General features: G+C 35.6%; 9 non-coding genes across 9 annotated transcripts; 8 read left to right on the top strand and 1 right to left on the bottom strand.

The window, feature by feature from the left end:
* The first annotated feature begins 1,606 nt into the window (after positions 1-1,606).
* On the top strand, positions 1,607-1,694 carry TRNAR-UCU (transfer RNA arginine (anticodon UCU)). The gene is given in 2 exon segments: positions 1,607-1,643; positions 1,659-1,694. It is a non-coding gene; the product is annotated as a tRNA-Arg (tRNA).
* A 903-nt stretch (positions 1,695-2,597) lies between these two features.
* TRNAL-CAA (transfer RNA leucine (anticodon CAA)) lies at positions 2,598-2,708 on the top strand. The gene is made up of 2 exons: positions 2,598-2,635; positions 2,663-2,708. It is a non-coding gene; the product is annotated as a tRNA-Leu (tRNA).
* A 1,096-nt stretch (positions 2,709-3,804) lies between these two features.
* On the top strand, positions 3,805-3,891 carry TRNAR-UCU (transfer RNA arginine (anticodon UCU)). The gene is given in 2 exon segments: positions 3,805-3,841; positions 3,856-3,891. It is a non-coding gene; the product is annotated as a tRNA-Arg (tRNA).
* Positions 3,892-4,776: 885 nt separating this feature from the next.
* Positions 4,777-4,886, top strand: TRNAL-CAA (transfer RNA leucine (anticodon CAA)). Its single transcript has 2 exons — positions 4,777-4,814; positions 4,841-4,886. It is a non-coding gene; the product is annotated as a tRNA-Leu (tRNA).
* Positions 4,887-8,365: 3,479 nt separating this feature from the next.
* Positions 8,366-8,453, top strand: TRNAR-UCU (transfer RNA arginine (anticodon UCU)). Its single transcript is given in 2 exon segments — positions 8,366-8,402; positions 8,418-8,453. It is a non-coding gene; the product is annotated as a tRNA-Arg (tRNA).
* A 903-nt stretch (positions 8,454-9,356) lies between these two features.
* TRNAL-CAA (transfer RNA leucine (anticodon CAA)) lies at positions 9,357-9,467 on the top strand. The gene is made up of 2 exons: positions 9,357-9,394; positions 9,422-9,467. It is a non-coding gene; the product is annotated as a tRNA-Leu (tRNA).
* Positions 9,468-10,563: 1,096 nt separating this feature from the next.
* TRNAR-UCU (transfer RNA arginine (anticodon UCU)) lies at positions 10,564-10,650 on the top strand. Its single transcript is given in 2 exon segments — positions 10,564-10,600; positions 10,615-10,650. It is a non-coding gene; the product is annotated as a tRNA-Arg (tRNA).
* An 885-nt stretch (positions 10,651-11,535) lies between these two features.
* TRNAL-CAA (transfer RNA leucine (anticodon CAA)) lies at positions 11,536-11,645 on the top strand. Its single transcript has 2 exons — positions 11,536-11,573; positions 11,600-11,645. It is a non-coding gene; the product is annotated as a tRNA-Leu (tRNA).
* Positions 11,646-18,731: 7,086 nt separating this feature from the next.
* Positions 18,732-18,804, bottom strand: TRNAR-UCG (transfer RNA arginine (anticodon UCG)). The gene has a single exon. It is a non-coding gene; the product is annotated as a tRNA-Arg (tRNA).
* Between the last annotated feature and the right edge of the window lie 850 nt (positions 18,805-19,654).

The following is a 19,654-nucleotide window of genomic DNA, read 5'->3' as shown; positions in this document are numbered from 1 at the left end:
GATTTTGAGAGAGCAAAATATTAGATACTCGTGGGGATTCCCAGTAAAATTGTTTATTATGTCCGCTCAGCATCAACCAGTTAAGCTATCAACGGTTGATGAAGCTAGGAGTTGGCTTAAAGGAAATGTAGTACATGGTTTGCAATAATAATCTCGCGGATGCGCGACTTCTGGGGGGGGATTTTTTTTTTTTTTTTTAGTGTGTGTTATTTATACAAAATTATATAGGTGTAATCTCATATTATATGGTTTTTGAAGGAGTGTAGGAGGAATATTCACTTGTGCTATTATTAAACTACAGGTATTGGTGAATTAATGGATTTGAAGGGTATGTACATATGCAATAATGATATAATTTAATCCACACTTAGTTTTAAAAAAAAATTTAATTAGATATAAAGCATTTTACCATTTGGAGTATGGTGTTTCTAATTTCACGATATATGCCACTTAACACATAATTATACTTATAACTTAAATCTTTTATATTTTTACGGGATCTTATTTCCCTAAGATATCTTTATTGATCACTTAGGATTAATTTTGGCATAGACAAGATTAATATGATTAACTGCCAAATACACTAGTTTTTTTTTTTTTGTTTATTTTTTTTTTTTCGTTTTTTTTTTGTTTATTTTTTTCCCCCTCACCCATTTGGTCTATTTATTATTCTTTCCTCAATATAGATTAGTTCCCGTATAGCTCCTCAACAAGGTGGAGTTACTATGTCCTGGGAGAATGTTGGGTTTTTTCTCCGATGTTTGGATAGTATTTGGGCTTCCATTAATTTTTGTAAATTGTGTTATTTGTGTGTGGATGTAGGATGTATGGATTGTGAGGGTGTCAAGCCTTATCAGGTTTATGTTAGTTATAATAACCATCCGAAACATGGAAGATCTATTTAAGATTATTTTGTTGAATGTTCAAGGTTTAAATCTGCCTCATAAAAGATATTCGCTATTCAATTATATAAATAATCATCATATAGACATATGTTGCGTCCAAGAAACACATTTGAAAAATGCAGATATCTACAGACTGAACAATAAAAGATATATGGTGCTTGAACATTCATCGTTACCTAGCAGGAAAAAGCGAGGTGTAGCTATCCTAATCTCAAATAAAATTAAAGTTGAGTTGATCTATAAGCAGAAGGATTCTCACGCTAGATATGTTTTCATAGTGTGTAAATTAGACGAGAGATTATTTTCTATTTTGAATATATATGCACCTAATTATAAACAGAACCATTTCTTAAATGGCACACTACAAAAAATTCAGAAATATACCCAGGGAACCTTTTTGTGTATGGGGGACTTTAATTGTGCTCCTGATGCAGTATTGGACACTCCCAGTCCCCGAGGTAGAACTCCTAACAGAAATCAAGTTAATTTATCTAATGCTTTCAGTATTACTCTTGGTAAATATAAACTCTATGACATTTGGAGGACGTTGAGACCGGCAGACAAAGATTATACCTTTTTTTCGGGTCGACATAAGACTTTTTCACGTATAGATCTTATATTAACTATATTAACATCTATGTACGAAGGATTATGCGTGAGTCAGATAGGTGGATTCATGACGTTTTCTGTCTACATATCTAGGCTCTGTGGCGCAATGGATAGCGCATTGGATTTCTAGCACTTGAGCAAGGCATTCAAAGGTTGTGGGTTCGAGTCCCACCAGAGTCATTGTTTTTCCAGTGGTTGACTGCATTTGATGTTCTTGTTTAGTTATAAGTTGCAATATCCACAAATTGTCTCAGAAAAATGTCTGTAATACTATTGACAGATCTTAATCTGACAGATTTTAATTGAAAGATTAAATTGTATTTCCAAATATCCACAATTTGTCTGTGAGAAATTATGGTAATCTGAAACAATAGAACTATCTAACACAAGTGTGGAAAGCAGTTTAGCGCTCCGTTTGTAAGATTAAAGTTTTGATGCCAAAATAATGCCAATATTCAAAGGTTGTGGGTTCGAGTCCCACTAGAGTGGTGTTTTTTTTCCAGTGGTTGACCGCATTTGATGTGCTTGTTTAGTTTTAGGTTGCAATATCCACAAATTGTCTCTGAAAAATGTCTGTAATACAATTGACAGATTTTACTCTAGTGTGAAATGTGTTTCAGTAGTGGGCCCTGTGGCACATTATACAAAAGATGATCACATAGATTTCTTTGGGCAAAAAGATTAGGAAATGTACAACAGAAAATCAAGGGTGCCCTGTGACTCTTATGGAGCCACTTGGAGCCAAAGTCTTCATAACAATAGTTGGAGAAAGAATTAAAGTTTGCCTTTAAGTGTTTGAAACAGTACATCGCAATCAACTTTGATTTCATTAAAGGTGTTGGCAACGCACAATACGTAGAAGAACCCTGCATGCCCAGAGGGCGATAAGTTTGGTGGTCATATGGCACATCAAAAAACACATGTGAAATCTTAGCCTTCACATGCAGGATCTCAAGTCTGCTTACCCTGTGACTCTAATGAAGCCACTTTAAACCAATGCAGTGGCAAAAGGTCCCCTAAGAGCTAGTCCCTTGCCTTGAAACCATGTAAAAAAAATATCTTCTTCCGTAGCAGCAGTAGCTTGTCAGGATGGCCGAGTGGTCTAAGGGGCCAGACTCAAGTAATGCTATCTTCTCTCTGCGAGGATCTTCTGGTCTCCGTGTAGAGGCGTGGGTTCAAATCCCACTTCTGACAGTCATCTCTTTTTGTGCTTTGAGCTTCGTTTAATTCAACAATTTTTTGAGATCCAAGACTGAATTTAAGCGTTGAAAGAGTACATTGCAGAAGACATTGATTTCATAACATAAGACAGCAATGTACAATCTCTAGACTCAAAAGAACAGTAACCTGGGGATCTAAATCACCAGCAACCTCAAGACAACTCAAATCCGCAATCTTCCAATCCAAAGTCAGACACCTTACCAATTAAGCAACGAGGTCTGGACGGAACGCGAGAGTCTTATTCCGCACTTTGGAGACAAGACATACCGAAAGAGGTGAAAATAACGACCCAGGTGTAGATACTTTCCAATAGCTGTCACATAGATTTCTTGGGGGAAAGAGATTAGGAAGTGTACAACAGAAAATCAAGGGTGCCTGTGACTCTTATGGAGCCGCTTTGAGCCAAAGTCTTCATAACAATAGTTGGAAAAGAATTAATGTTTGCTCAAAGTTTTTGAAAGAGTAAATTGCAGACAACTTTGATTGAATCAAATCTCGCAACAACGCACTATCCGTAGAGGTACCGTGTAGGCCAAGATGGGGTTACATTCGGTGATCATATGGCACATTGGAAAAAAACACTTGAAATCTTAGTTTTGACATGTCTGCCTTTCATACCAAGAGGGACTAAAGATCTTGGGTGACACGTAACATGGAAATAAACTGTTGAAATCTTAGTTTCCACTTGCCTGACATTCATTGATATGGAAGAACTCTAAAGAACAACAGAGCCAAACCTCCATCAACTCCGACCACGAAGGGACTCGAACACTCAATCTTCCGATCCGAATTCAGACGCCTTATCCATTAGGCCACGCGGTCCGCATGTAAAGCTTGCGAAAAAATGTGTGGATACGTTTCTCATAGAGAAACATAACTATATTTCCTTTACTTCACATGCCACAATATGCTTTTTATGACCACTGTCCTTCCTCTGACTGATGTTAATTAAGAACACGCAGACAAACATAGGACACAGAAACGACTAATGCATTTGAAACATCTATGTACGAAGGATTATGCGTGAGTCAGATAGGTGGATTCATGACGTTTTCTGTCTACATATCGAGGCTCTGTGGCGCAATGGATAGCGCATTGGACTTCTAGCACTTGGCAAGGCATTCAAAGGTTGTGGGTTCGAGGCCCACCAGAGTCGTGGTTTTTCCAGTGGTTGACTGCATTTGATGTTCTTGTTTAGTTATAAGTTGCAATATCCACAAATTGTCTCTGAAAAATTTCTGTAATACTATTGACAGATCTTAATCTGACAGATTTTAATTGAAAGATTAAATTGTATTTCCAAATATCCACAATTTGTCTGTGAGAAATTATGGTAATCTGAAACAATAGAACGATCTAACACAAGTGTGGAAAGCAGTTTAGCGCTCCGTTTGTAAGATTAAAGTTTTGATGCGAAAATAATGCCAATATTCAAAGGTTGTGGGTTCAAGTCCCACTAGAGTCGTGTTTTTTTCCAGTGGTTGACTGCATTTGATGTGCTTGTTTAGTTTTTAGGTTACAATATCCACAAATTGTCTCTGAAAAATGTCTGTAATACAATTGACAGATTTTACTCTAGTGTGAAATGTGTTTCAGTAGTGGGCCCTGTGGCACATTATACAAAGGATGATCACATAGATTTCTTTCTGCAAAAAGATAAGGAAATGTACAACAGAAAATCAAGGGTGCCCTGTGACTCTTATGGAGCCACTTGGAGCCAAAGTCTTCATAACAATAGTTGGAGAAAAAATTAAAGTTTGCTTTTAAGTGTTTGAAACAGTACATCGCAATCAACTTTGATTTCATTAAAGGTGTTGGCAACGCACAATACGTAGAAGAACCCTGCATGGCCAGAGGGCGATAAGTTTGGTGGTCATATGACACATCAAAAAACACATGTGAAATCTTAGCCTTCACATGCAGGATCTCAAGTCTGCTTAACCTGTGACTCTAATGAAGCCACTTTAAACCAATGCAATGGCAAAAGGTTGCCTTGAAACCATGTAAAAAAAAAAATCTTCTTTCGTAGCCGCTGTAGCTTGTCAGGATGGCCGAGTGGTCTAAGGTGCCAGACTCAAGAATGCTATATTCTCTCTGTGAGGGTCTTCTGGTCTCCATGTGGAGGTGTGGGTTCAAATCCCACTTCTGACAGTCGTCTTTTTTTGTGCATTGAGCTTTGTTTTTTTTGTGCATTGAACTTCAGGTGATGGCGTCCTGCGATCTGCCTCCCCGGTATGCCTGACGATCTTGCTGCGAACTCTCAGCGTGTGGCTAGCGTACGGTTTCTTCCCCCGGCTTCCTTGGAAGTTCTTCGGTTGCAGCAACCCCGGGAGAACATCCTGAGGTGTGGCAGCTACCGATTGATGCTCCATATTGAAGGACTCGGCTATAATTGTTAAATATTATTTATTTATTTATTTTTGGATCAAGATTGGAATTATTTTTTGGAACCTGTCTATATTACAATCATGATGGTGGAGGACATTCTAATTTGGTAACAGATCTAGGGATATTTCCATTGAAAAAAGAAAAGGAAAAGGGAAAAAATGTATGTTTATACTAATATATTGAAAGTACTATAATCATGTTGGAAACAGACTTTATAACTTAATCATGTTGGAAAACAGACTTTATAATTTAATCAAGCTACACAGGAGTAAGAAAATTGATCCCTTTATATGAATTCAACTTTACCAATCATGCTATCAATCATGCTATCAATTATGTTATCAACCCATTATCTATACACATGAATTCAGATTTGGATGGAATTAACTGATCCAGTTTATCTCCACTACGTGATACGGCTTGCGTCTTCTAATCATGTTGAAATCTAATTTAAATTATTAATTATTATAATTATGCTGGAATAGGACACCTTAATCTAATCAAGCTTGGAAGGAGGTGAAATTTGATTTGTCTCTGTGATTCTAATCAACTAGTGGATCATGGTCTATATATAAATTATTGATTTTGGGATCATATATTTTGATTCATATTTTGACACATACTTCACTAATGAATTTTGACACATACTTCACTAATGAATTTATAAAATTTTGATTATCACTCAATACTTGAACTGTGGTTATAAGAAGAAAAAAAAAGAAAGAAAAAAAAAAAAAATAAGGAAAAGGAGAGGAAAAAAAAAGTAAAAAATAAAAAGAAAAAAAAAAAGAAAAAAAATATAGTCATAATCTTTTTATTTGTTTATTTCGATATTTACAATAATAAAGAGGACACGATGGCGTCAAAAAGAGAGGATCCAAAATAAAAAAAAAGAGAGAAAAGAGATCTAGACCAAAAAAAAGAAAAAAAGATTTCTATGCTATTTTCACCCCAGGTTCATAGGAAAATGGAGGAATCTGTGTGCTTATCTGATTCCACTATTGATGAAATTGGAAGACACTCTTTAAGTCCTGCAGCACAATCTACTCAAATGATTACCAAAGAATATTTGCAATTATGTATGGAATCTCAGCTGAACTCATTTAAAGATGAACTCATGAAAGTGAACATGGAGTGGAAAAGTGAATTTAAAAAAACGCAAGAATGTTTCAATCTAATTATGCAAAAGAATGAGTTTCTTGAATTAGAGTTAAAATCAATTAAAGATGACCTTAACCATAAAGAGAACATCATAAGAAACCTGGAACAAAAATTAAATGACGCCGAGGATCGCACACGCAGGAAGAACTTAAGGATACATGGCATTTCGGAGGATATTAAGCAGGACTCTATCAGAACGTATTTGAAAGAATTGTTTTTAGATATGGGCATCCGTGATGTTGATAGAGACGATATGATTGAACGTGTACACAGAACGTTAAAACCAAAGAATCTTGCTGAAGGAAAACCCAGAGATATAATTATTCGCTTCTCAACTTTCTTTATACGATACAAAATATTATTGGCAACAAGTAAATATGTTCCGAAAGTAGATAAATTTCAAAACTTAATGTTCTTTCAAGATCTCTCTCTATTTACTAGACAAAAGAGATTTGAATTTAAAGAAGTGACCAAGATTTTGAGAGAGCAAAATATTAGATACTCGTGGGGATTCCCAGTAAAATTGTTTATTATGTCCGCTCAGCATCAACCAGTTAAGCTATCAACGGTTGATGAAGCTAGGAGTTGGCTTAAAGGAAATGTAGTACATGGTTTGCAATAATAATCTCGCGGATGCGCGACTTCTGGGGGGGGATTTTTTTTTTTTTTTTTAGTGTGTGTTATTTATACAAAATTATATAGGTGTAATCTCATATTATATGGTTTTTGAAGGAGTGTAGGAGGAATATTCACTTGTGCTATTATTAAACTACAGGTATTGGTGAATTAATGGATTTGAAGGGTATGTACATATGCAATAATGATATAATTTAATCCACACTTAGTTTTAAAAAAAATTTTAATTAGATATAAAGCATTTTACCATTTGGAGTATGGTGTTTCTAATTTCACGATATATGCCACTTAACACATAATTATACTTATAACTTAAATCTTTTATATTTTTACGGGATCTTATTTCCCTAAGATATCTTTATTGATCACTTAGGATTAATTTTGGCATAGACAAGATTAATATGATTAACTGCCAAATACACTAGTTTTTTTTTTTTTGTTTATTTATTTTTTTTTCGTTTTTTTTTTGTTTATTTTTTTCCCCCTCACCCATTTGGTCTATTTATTATTCTTTCCTCAATATAGATTAGTTCCCGTATAGCTCCTCAACAAGGTGGAGTTACTATGTCCTGGGAGAATGTTGGGTTTTTTCTCCGATGTTTGGATAGTATTTGGGCTTCCATTAATTTTTGTAAATTGTGTTATTTGTGTGTGGATGTAGGATGTATGGATTGTGAGGGTGTCAAGCCTTATCAGGTTTATGTTAGTTATAATAACCATCCGAAACATGGAAGATCTATTTAAGATTATTTTGTTGAATGTTCAAGGTTTAAATCTGCCTCATAAAAGATATTCGCTATTCAATTATATAAATAATCATCATATAGACATATGTTGCGTCCAAGAAACACATTTGAAAAATGCAGATATCTACAGACTGAACAATAAAAGATATATGGTGCTTGAACATTCATCGTTACCTAGCAGGAAAAAGCGAGGTGTAGCTATCCTAATCTCAAATAAAATTAAAGTTGAGTTGATCTATAAGCAGAAGGATTCTCACGCTAGATATGTTTTCATAGTGTGTAAATTAGACGAGAGATTATTTTCTATTTTGAATATATATGCACCTAATTATAAACAGAACCATTTCTTAAATGGCACACTACAAAAAATTCAGAAATATACCCAGGGAACCTTTTTGTGTATGGGGGACTTTAATTGTGCTCCTGATGCAGTATTGGACACTCCCAGTCCCCGAGGTAGAACTCCTAACAGAAATCAAGTTAATTTATCTAATGCTTTCAGTATTACTCTTGGTAAATATAAACTCTATGACATTTGGAGGACGTTGAGACCGGCAGACAAAGATTATACCTTTTTTTCGGGTCGACATAAGACTTTTTCACGTATAGATCTTATATTAACTATATTAACATCTATGTACGAAGGATTATGCGTGAGTCAGATAGGTGGATTCATGACGTTTTCTGTCTACATATCTAGGCTCTGTGGCGCAATGGATAGCGCATTGGACTTCTAGCACTTGAGCAAGGCATTCAAAGGTTGTGGGTTCGAGTCCCACCAGAGTCATTGTTTTTCCAGTGGTTGACTGCATTTGATGTTCTTGTTTAGTTATAAGTTGCAATATCCACAAATTGTCTCAGAAAAATGTCTGTAATACTATTGACAGATCTTAATCTGACAGATTTTAATTGAAAGATTAAATTGTATTTCCAAATATCCACAATTTGTCTGTGAGAAATTATGGTAATCTGAAACAATAGAACTATCTAACACAAGTGTGGAAAGCAGTTTAGCGCTCCGTTTGTAAGATTAAAGTTTTGATGCGAAAATAATGCCAATATTCAAAGGTTGTGGGTTCGAGTCCCACTAGAGTGGTGTTTTTTTTCCAGTGGTTGACCGCATTTGATGTGCTTGTTTAGTTTTAGGTTGCAATATCCACAAATTGTCTCTGAAAAATGTCTGTAATACAATTGACAGATTTTACTCTAGTGTGAAATGTGTTTCAGTAGTGGGCCCTGTGGCACATTATACAAAAGATGATCACATAGATTTCTTTGGGCAAAAAGATTAGGAAATGTACAACAGAAAATCAAGGGTGCCCTGTGACTCTTATGGAGCCACTTGGAGCCAAAGTCTTCATAACAATAGTTGGAGAAAGAATTAAAGTTTGCCTTTAAGTGTTTGAAACAGTACATCGCAATCAACTTTGATTTCATTAAAGGTGTTGGCAACGCACAATACGTAGAAGAACCCTGCATGCCCAGAGGGCGATAAGTTTGGTGGTCATATGGCACATCAAAAAACACATGTGAAATCTTAGCCTTCACATGCAGGATCTCAAGTCTGCTTACCCTGTGACTCTAATGAAGCCACTTTAAACCAATGCAGTGGCAAAAGGTCCCCTAAGAGCTAGTCCCTTGCCTTGAAACCATGTAAAAAAAATATCTTCTTCCGTAGCAGCAGTAGCTTGTCAGGATGGCCGAGTGGTCTAAGGGGCCAGACTCAAGTAATGCTATCTTCTCTCTGCGAGGATCTTCTGGTCTCCGTGTAGAGGCGTGGGTTCAAATCCCACTTCTGACAGTCATCTCTTTTTGTGCTTTGAGCTTCGTTTAATTCAACAATTTTTTGAGATCCAAGACTGAATTTAAGCGTTGAAAGAGTACATTGCAGAAGACATTGATTTCATAACATAAGACAGCAATGTACAATCTCTAGACTCAAAAGAACAGTAACCTGGGGATCTAAATCACCAGCAACCTCAAGACAACTCAAATCCGCAATCTTCCAATCCAAAGTCAGACACCTTACCAATTAAGCAACGAGGTCTGGACGGAACGCGAGAGTCTTATTCCGCACTTTGGAGACAAGACATACCGAAAGAGGTGAAAATAACGACCCAGGTGTAGATACTTTCCAATAGCTGTCACATAGATTTCTTGGGGGAAAGAGATTAGGAAGTGTACAACAGAAAATCAAGGGTGCCTGTGACTCTTATGGAGCCGCTTTGAGCCAAAGTCTTCATAACAATAGTTGGAAAAGAATTAATGTTTGCTCAAAGTTTTTGAAAGAGTAAATTGCAGACAACTTTGATTGAATCAAATCTCGCAACAACGCACTATCCGTAGAGGTACCGTGTAGGCCAAGATGGGGTTACATTCGGTGATCATATGGCACATTGGAAAAAAACACTTGAAATCTTAGTTTTGACATGTCTGCCTTTCATACCAAGAGGGACTAAAGATCTTGGGTGACACGTAACATGGAAATAAACTGTTGAAATCTTAGTTTCCACTTGCCTGACATTCATTGATATGGAAGAACTCTAAAGAACAACAGAGCCAAACCTCCATCAACTCCGACCACGAAGGGACTCGAACACTCAATCTTCCGATCCGAACTCAGACGCCTTATCCATTAGGCCACGCGGTCCGCATGTAAAGCTTGCGAAAAAATGTGTGGATACGTTTCTCATAGAGAAACATAACTATATTTCCTTTACTTCACATGCCACAATATGCTTTTTATGACCACTGTCCTTCCTCTGACTGATGTTAATTAAGAACACGCAGACAAACATAGGACACAGAAACGACTAATGCATTTGAAACATCTATGTACGAAGGATTATGCGTGAGTCAGATAGGTGGATTCATGACGTTTCCTGTCTACATATCGAGGCTCTGTGGCACAATGGATAGCGCATTGGACTTCTAGCACTTGGCAAGGCATTCAAAGGTTGTGGGTTCGAGGCCCACCAGAGTCGTGGTTTTTCCAGTGGTTGACTGCATTTGATGTTCTTGTTTAGTTATAAGTTGCAATATCCACAAATTGTCTCTGAAAAATTTCTGTAATACTATTGACAGATCTTAATCTGACCGATTTTAATTGAAAGAATAAATTTTATTTCCAAATATCCACAATTTGTCTGTGAGAAATTATGGTAATCTGAAACAATAGAACGATCTAACACAAGTGTGGAAAGCAGTTTAGCGCTCCGTTTGTAAGATTAAAGTTTTGATGCGAAAATAATGCCAATATTCAAAGGTTGTGGGTTCAAGTCCCACTAGAGTCGTGTTTTTTTCCAGTGGTTGACTGCATTTGATGTGCTTGTTTAGTTTTTAGGTTACAATATCCACAAATTGTCTCTGAAAAATGTCTGTAATACAATTGACAGATTTTACTCTAGTGTGAAATGTGTTTCAGTAGTGGGCCCTGTGGCACATTATACAAAGGATGATCACATAGATTTCTTTCTGCAAAAAGATAAGGAAATGTACAACAGAAAATCAAGGGTGCCCTGTGACTCTTATGGAGCCACTTGGAGCCAAAGTCTTCATAACAATAGTTGGAGAAAAAATTAAAGTTTGCTTTTAAGTGTTTGAAACAGTACATCGCAATCAACTTTGATTTCATTAAAGGTGTTGGCAACGCACAATACGTAGAAGAACCCTGCATGGCCAGAGGGCGATAAGTTTGGTGGTCATATGGCACATCAAAAAACACATGTGAAATCTTAGCCTTCACATGCAGGATCTCAAGTCTGCTTACCCTGTGACTCTAATGAAGCCACTTTAAACCAATGCAATGGCAAAAGGTTGCCTTGAAACCATGTAAAAAAAAAAATCTTCTTTCGTAGCCGCTGTAGCTTGTCAGGATGGCCGAGTGGTCTAAGGTGCCAGACTCAAGAATGCTATATTCTCTCTGTGAGGGTCTTCTGGTCTCCATGTGGAGGTGTGGGTTCAAATCCCACTTCTGACAGTCGTCTTTTTTTGTGCATTGAGCTTTGTTTTTTTTGTGCATTGAACTTCAGGTGATGGCGTCCTGCGATCTGCCTCCCCGGTATGCCTGACGATCTTGCTGCGAACTCTCAGCGTGTGGCTAGCGTACGGTTTCTTCCCCCGGCTTCCTTGGAAGTTCTTCGGTTGCAGCAACCCCGGGAGAACATCCTGAGGTGTGGCAGCTACCGATTGATGCTCCATATTGAAGGACTCGGCTATAATTGTTAAATATTATTTATTTATTTATTTTTGGATCAAGATTGGAATTATTTTTTGGAACCTGTCTATATTACAATCATGATGGTGGAGGACATTCTAATTTGGTAACAGATCTAGGGATATTTCCATTGAAAAAAGAAAAGGAAAAGGGAAAAAATGTATGTTTATACTAATATATTGAAAGTACTATAATCATGTTGGAAACAGACTTTATAACTTAATCATGTTGGAAAACAGACTTTATAATTTAATCAAGCTACACAGGAGTAAGAAAATTGATCCCTTTATATGAATTCAACTTTACCAATCATGCTATCAATCATGCTATCAATTATGTTATCAACCCATTATCTATACACATGAATTCAGATTTGGATGGAATTAACTGATCCAGTTTATCTCCACTACGTGATACGGCTTGCGTCTTCTAATCATGTTGAAATCTAATTTAAATTATTAATTATTATAATTATGCTGGAATAGGACACCTTAATCTAATCAAGCTTGGAAGGAGGTGAAATTTGATTTGTCTCTGTGATTCTAATCAACTAGTGGATCATGGTCTATATATAAATTATTGATTTTGGGATCATATATTTTGATTCATATTTTGACACATACTTCACTAATGAATTTTGACACATACTTCACTAATGAATTTATAAAATTTTGATTATCACTCAATACTTGAACTGTGGTTATAAGAAGAAAAAAAAAGAAAGAAAAAAAAAAAAAATAAGGAAAAGGAGAGGAAAAAAAAAGTAAAAAATAAAAAGAAAAAAAAAAAGAAAAAAAATATAGTCATAATCTTTTTATTTGTTTATTTCGATATTTACAATAATAAAGAGGACACGATGGCGTCAAAAAGAGAGGATCCAAAATAAAAAAAAAGAGAGAAAAGAGATCTAGACCAAAAAAAAGAAAAAAAGATTTCTATGCTATTTTCACCCCAGGTTCATAGGAAAATGGAGGAATCTGTGTGCTTATCTGATTCCACTATTGATGAAATTGGAAGACACTCTTTAAGTCCTGCAGCACAATCTACTCAAATGATTACCAAAGAATATTTGCAATTATGTATGGAATCTCAGCTGAACTCATTTAAAGATGAACTCATGAAAGTGAACATGGAGTGGAAAAGTGAATTTAAAAAAACGCAAGAATGTTTCAATCTAATTATGCAAAAGAATGAGTTTCTTGAATTAGAGTTAAAATCAATTAAAGATGACCTTAACCATAAAGAGAACATCATAAGAAACCTGGAACAAAAATTAAATGACGCCGAGGATCGCACACGCAGGAAGAACTTAAGGATACATGGCATTTCGGAGGATATTAAGCAGGACTCTATCAGAACGTATTTGAAAGAATTGTTTTTAGATATGGGCATCCGTGATGTTGATAGAGACGATATGATTGAACGTGTACACAGAACGTTAAAACCAAAGAATCTTGCTGAAGGAAAACCCAGAGATATAATTATTCGCTTCTCAACTTTCTTTATACGATACAAAATATTATTGGCAACAAGTAAATATGTTCCGAAAGTAGATAAATTTCAAAACTTAATGTTCTTTCAAGATCTCTCTCTATTTACTAGACAAAAGAGATTTGAATTTAAAGAAGTGACCAAGATTTTGAGAGAGCAAAATATTAGATACTCGTGGGGATTCCCAGTAAAATTGTTTATTATGTCCGCTCAGCATCAACCAGTTAAGCTATCAACGGTTGATGAAGCTAGGAGTTGGCTTAAAGGAAATGTAGTACATGGTTTGCAATAATAATCTCGCGGATGCGCGACTTCTGGGGGGGGATTTTTTTATTTTTTTTTAGTGTGTGTTATTTATACAAAATTATATAGGTGTAATCTCATATTATATGGTTTTTGAAGGAGTGTAGGAGGAATATTCACTTGTGCTATTATTAAACTACAGGTATTGGTGAATTAATGGATTTGAAGGGTATGTACATATGCAATAATGATATAATTTAATCCACACTTAGTTTTAAAAAAAAATGTAATTAGATATAAAGCATTTTACCATTTGGAGTATGGTGTTTCTAATTTCACGATATATGCCACTTAACACATAATTATACTTATAACTTAAATCTTTTATATTTTTACGGGATCTTATTTCCCTAAAATATCTTTATTGATCACTTAGGATTAATTTTGGCATAGACAAGATTAATATGATTAACTGCCAAATACACTAGTTTTTTTTTTTTTGTTTATTTTTATTTTTTCGGGTTTTTTTTGTTTTTTTTTTCCCCCCTCACCCATTTGGTCTATTTATTATTCTTTCCTCAATATAGATTAGTTCCCGTATAGCTCCTCAACAAGGTGGAGTTACTATGTCCTGGGAGAATGTTGGGTTTTTTCTCCGATGTTTGGATAGTATTTGGGCTTCCATTAATTTTTGTAAATTGTGTTATTTGTGTGTGGATGTAGGATGTATGGATTGTGAGGGTGTCAAGCCTTATCAGGTTTATGTTAGTTATAATAACCATCCGAAACATGGAAGATCTATTTAAGATTATTTTGTTGAATGTTCAAGGTTTAAATCTGCCTCATAACAGATATTCGCTATTCAATTATATAAATAATCATCATATAGACATATGTTGCGTCCAAGAAACACATTTGAAAAATGCAGATATCTACAGACTGAACAATAAAAGATATATGGTGCTTGAACATTCATCGTTACCTAGCAGGAAAAAGCGAGGTGTAGCTATCCTAATCTCAAATAAAATTAAAGTTGAGTTGATCTATAAGCAGAAGGATTCTCACGCTAGATATGTTTTCATAGTGTGTAAATTAGACGAGAGATTATTTTCTATTTTGAATATATATGCACCTAATTATAAACAGAACCATTTCTTAAATGGCACACTACAAAAAATTCAGAAATATACCCAGGGAACCTTTTTGTGTATGGGGGACTTTAATTGTGCTCCTGATGCAGTATTGGACACTCCCAGTCCCCGAGGTAGAACTCCTAACAGAAATCAAGTTAATTTATCTAATGCTTTCAGTATTACTCTTGGTAAATATAAACTCTATGACATTTGGAGGACGTTGAGACCGGCAGACAAAGATTATACCTTTTTTTCGGGTCGACATAAGACTTTTTCACGTATAGATCTTATATTAACTACAGCGAACGTGATTTCAGATTGTAAGCGCATTAGTATAGGAAATGCAGCCTGGACAGATCATGATCCAGTTTGTCTGGAAATAGAAAAGAAATTTCATTTGACTTTACGCCCTTGGATAAATGAATCATCATTAGGCTGTAAGGATTCTCTTGATTACATTTCCCAGACGACCACTCAGTTTTTTCTTGAGAATTTGACGCATAATATGAGTCTGGGTAATATCTGGTGCGCTTATAAATGTGTCTTGAGAGGATATTTAATTAAAAAAGATGCATATAATAGGAAAAAAGGAAAAGAAAAATTGTCTGATCTATATATTTCATTGAGTAATTTAAAAAGGAAGTGCGGTCAATCTCATGGAGAACAAGACATTATGAATATGATTAAAATCAAAAAAGAAATTGAGGACCGTTTAATAAGTAAAGCAAATTATAATTTGATTAAGTTAAAGCAAAAATTCTACTACGCTGGGAACCGGGCAGAGAAACAGCTTACCAACCAATTAAAAAATAGAAATTTAAAAAATCGAATTCTTAAACTTATAGATGGGGATAAATATATTTCTAGTCCTGATAATATTGGGACATCTTTTGGTAAGTTTTATACATCCCTGTATAATATTGTAGGTCAATCCCAAGATGATGTACAGATGAGACAATATCTGCAGGACTCCAGATTGCCGAAGTTGACTGATACATTGATAGAACAATTGGACGCTCCCTTTTTGGAGAGTGAAGTAAATGTAGCGATAAAAAAACTAAAAGTACGTAAAGCTCCTGGTCCCGACGGATATACAGCACTGTTTTATAAAAAACTGTCCAAATTGATAGTTCCGCACCTAACAAGTATGTTCAACGAAATCAGCGCAAATAAGTCCTTTCCTAATGGCATGTTGGAGGCTATTATTCTTCCTATACCTAAAGCTGGGAAAGAGTGCCGATTATAGGCCAATCTCTTTGATTAATTTGGATACTAAAATATACTCTTCAATACTAGCTGCCCGTTTAAAACCATTGTGCCCACAGTTAATTTGTAGAGATCAGTCTGGCTTTATAAAAGGAAGACAATCTAGTGATAATGTCCGTAAGATTATTGACATAGTAGAATATGTAACCACTCATGAAATTCCATCAATCCTCTTGGCTTTGGACGCGGAAAAGGCCTTTGACCGGGTTAACTGGACCTTCTTAGAACAGACATTGAGGTCTTATGGCTTTGGTGAAGGCTTTATTCGAGCTGTTATGGCGTTGTATACAACACCAACCGCAATGGTAGTTGGTCAAGGCTTTAAATCGGAACGTTTTAGATTAAATAACGGGACTCGACAAGGTTGCCCATTGGCACCTTTGCTATATATTCTCACATTAGAACCATTAGCTTCGAGAATTAGACTCAATAAAAGCATTAAAGGAATAAGAATTGGTGATTTGGAAAATAAACTTTGTCTATACGCGGATGACATATTACTATCTCTGTATGATCCGTTAAATTCAGTTGATCATTTGATGGCCGAAATTAATTTATTTAGCAGCTTCTCGAATTATAAATTGAATATCACAAAAACACAAGCTGTAATGATGAATATCTCAGCTTCATCAAAAACTAGCATTGAGGAATCCTTCGAATTCTCTTGGGCGACCGATAAAATCGACTACCTGGGGGTTGTAATCCCAATCAAGATTTCGGAAATTATAGAAGTTAACTTTAGTAAATTACGAGATGAATTGATTAAGCAAATTAAAGAGTGGAAAGGCCTTTTTATTTCTTGGCTTGGTAGAATGAATGTCATTAGATCCTATATAGTCCCCAAATGGTTATATCTTCTTCAAATGATTCCGGTCAGGCTCCCGTTGTTAGATTGGTTTGTGATTGAGCAAGAGTTGACAGGCTTCTCAAATCTGGAATGCATACTTTGGCTACATCATTTTAAGCTTAAATCAATTAGAAATAACCTACCAATTACTCTCCATAGTTCTATGGAGTTTTGGGAGTATATTAAGCCTTGATTAGGCCTCCGTAATAAAATAGTTTCAACAGCTCCGCTTGAAACTCTCCAGTATAATATCTCCCAATTAAATTTGAGAAACTGGACCAACTATAGGAATAAAAGGATTATAGATATTTTGATACAGGATAAAACAAAAACGTTCTCTCAGCTCTCAGAGGAATTTGAATTCGGCAATCTGGAGTCCTTCAATGTCTTTAGGATAACTTTCTATGTTAGATCTCATTTGTATGTGCAGTCCTCATCTATTTTGAGTCAAAAGATCTGCGATATGTTTTCTACAGAAATTATTCTAAAAAGCCTAAAAAAGTGGTATATACTGCTTGAAGAAATAGAAACTCCCCTTGTTCATATTGCATTAAAATCATGGCAATCAGACTTAAAGTGTCTGATAGATTTAAATATATGGATTGGTAGTTTATTTGAAATTAATAAAATTTCGCATTGCCTCAACATGATTGAACTGCATTACAAGATAATGTGGAGATGGTATATAACCCCGGTGAAACAGTGTAAATTTAATTATAATGCGTCCCCTCTCTGTTGGAGATGCCGTTCTTCTTTAGGATCATTCTCCCATATCTGGTGGGAATGCCCACAGATCCAAAGTATTTGGCAAGATATATTTAAGCTCATTTCTGATACTTTAAATCAAAACATAGCACCTACTATGCGAAGAGCCCTACTACATTTTGATTTAAACGGATTTCGATTTAACCAAAGGGCTTTTGTAGTACAATGCTTGCTAGCCATGAAGATAATTTTAGCTAGACAATGGCTACAATCATTATCTATTTCTTTGGATCATGTGGTGAATCAAATCAGCCATCAATGTTTGATGGAACGTGGCTTTTTTCTATCTCACCAGTGTTTACAGAAATTCCATAACATCTGGAGACCGTGGCTGACTCGGCACCCTGACATTCTCCCAAATTTATAACATAACGTATAAACATACTGATTATATCAACTTGGCTTGACAGTTTGAATGTATTGTATGGATGGTTTGTTGGTGATTCTTTTTTTCTTGTGGTTTTTTTTGGGTTTTTTTGGGGTTTTTTTTGTTTTTCTTCTTTTTCTCGTTGTGGGGTATAGACTGGGAAGTTTTGCTCTAATCCCGGTCTAATTGTGTTGTATATGTTTTATATTGCAATTTTAGACGCATCAATAACTTATATATACAAAGTAGAAAAACTTGTTCCATTCTCTGTAAGTGGAATGATGAATATCTGCACATATATGCTGCTATATTTATAAGTGGAATGATGAATATATGTATACATATGCTGCTATATTTATTATCGGCACTTTCTGCTTATATATATGTTTTTCTTTATATTGTATGTGATGTGGTCTAATAAAAAAAAAAAAAAAAAAAGTTTTTGAAAGAGTAAATTGCAGACAACTTTGATTGAATCAAATCTCGCAACAACGCACTATCCGTAGAGGTACCGTGTAGGCCAAGATGGGGTTACATTCGGTGATCATATGGCACATTGAAAAAAAACACTTGAAATCTTAGTTTTGACATGTCTGCCTTTCATACCAAGAGGGACTAAAAATCTTGGGTGACACGTAACATGGAAAGAAACTGTTGAAATCTTAGTTTCCACTTGCCTGACATTCATTGATATGGAAGAACTCTAAAGAACAACAAAACCAAACCTCCATCAACTCCGACCACAAAGGGACTCGAACCCTCAATCTTCTGATCCGAAGTCAGATGCCTTATCCATTAGGCCACGCGGTCTGCATGTAAAGTTTGCGAAAAAATGTGTGGATACGTTTCTCATAGAGAAACATAACTATATTTCCTTTACTTCACATGCCACAATATGCTTTTTATGACCACTGTCCTTCCTCTGACTGATGTTAATTAAGAACACGCAGACAAACATAGGACACAGAAACGACTAATGCATTTGAAACATCTATGTACGAAGGATTATGCGTGAGTCAGATAGGTGGTTTCATGACGTTTTCCGTCTACATATCGAGGCTCAATAGATAGGTGGTTTCATGACGTTTTCCGTCTACATATCGAGGCGCAATGGATAGCGCATTGGACTTCTAGCGCTCCGTTTGTAAGATTAAAGTTTTGATGCGAAAATAATGCCAATATTCATAGGTTGTGGGTTCGAGTCCCACTAGAGTGGTGTTTTTTTTCCAGTGGTTGACTGCATTTGATGTGCTTGTTTAGTTTTAGGTTGCAATATCCACAAATTGTCTCTGAAAAATGTCTGTAATACAATTGACAGATTTTACTCTAGTGTGAAATGTGTTTCAGTAGTGGGCCCTGTGGCACATTATACAAAAGATGATCACATAGATTTCTTTGGGCAAAAAGATTAGGAAATGTACAACAGAAAATCAAGGGTGCCCTGTGACTCTTATGGAGCCACTTGGAGCCAAAGTCTTCATAACAATAGTTGGAGAAAGAATTAAAGTTTGCCTTTAAGTGTTTGAAACAGTACATCGCAATCAACTTTGATTTCATTAAAGGTGTTGGCAACGCACAATACGTAGAAGAACCCTGCATGCCCAGAGGGCGATAAGTTTGGTGGTCATATGGCACATCAAAAAACACATGTGAAATCTTA

Source organism: Sceloporus occidentalis, unplaced genomic scaffold (assembly GCF_023333645.1).
Source record: "Sceloporus occidentalis isolate IW3139 unplaced genomic scaffold, rSceOcc1.0.p SCAF_102, whole genome shotgun sequence".
NCBI classification, from domain to species: Eukaryota; Metazoa; Chordata; class Lepidosauria; order Squamata; family Phrynosomatidae; genus Sceloporus; species Sceloporus occidentalis.
The sequence above is the reverse complement of the archived record's forward strand: the minus strand, read 5'-3'. Positions and strand labels throughout refer to the sequence as shown.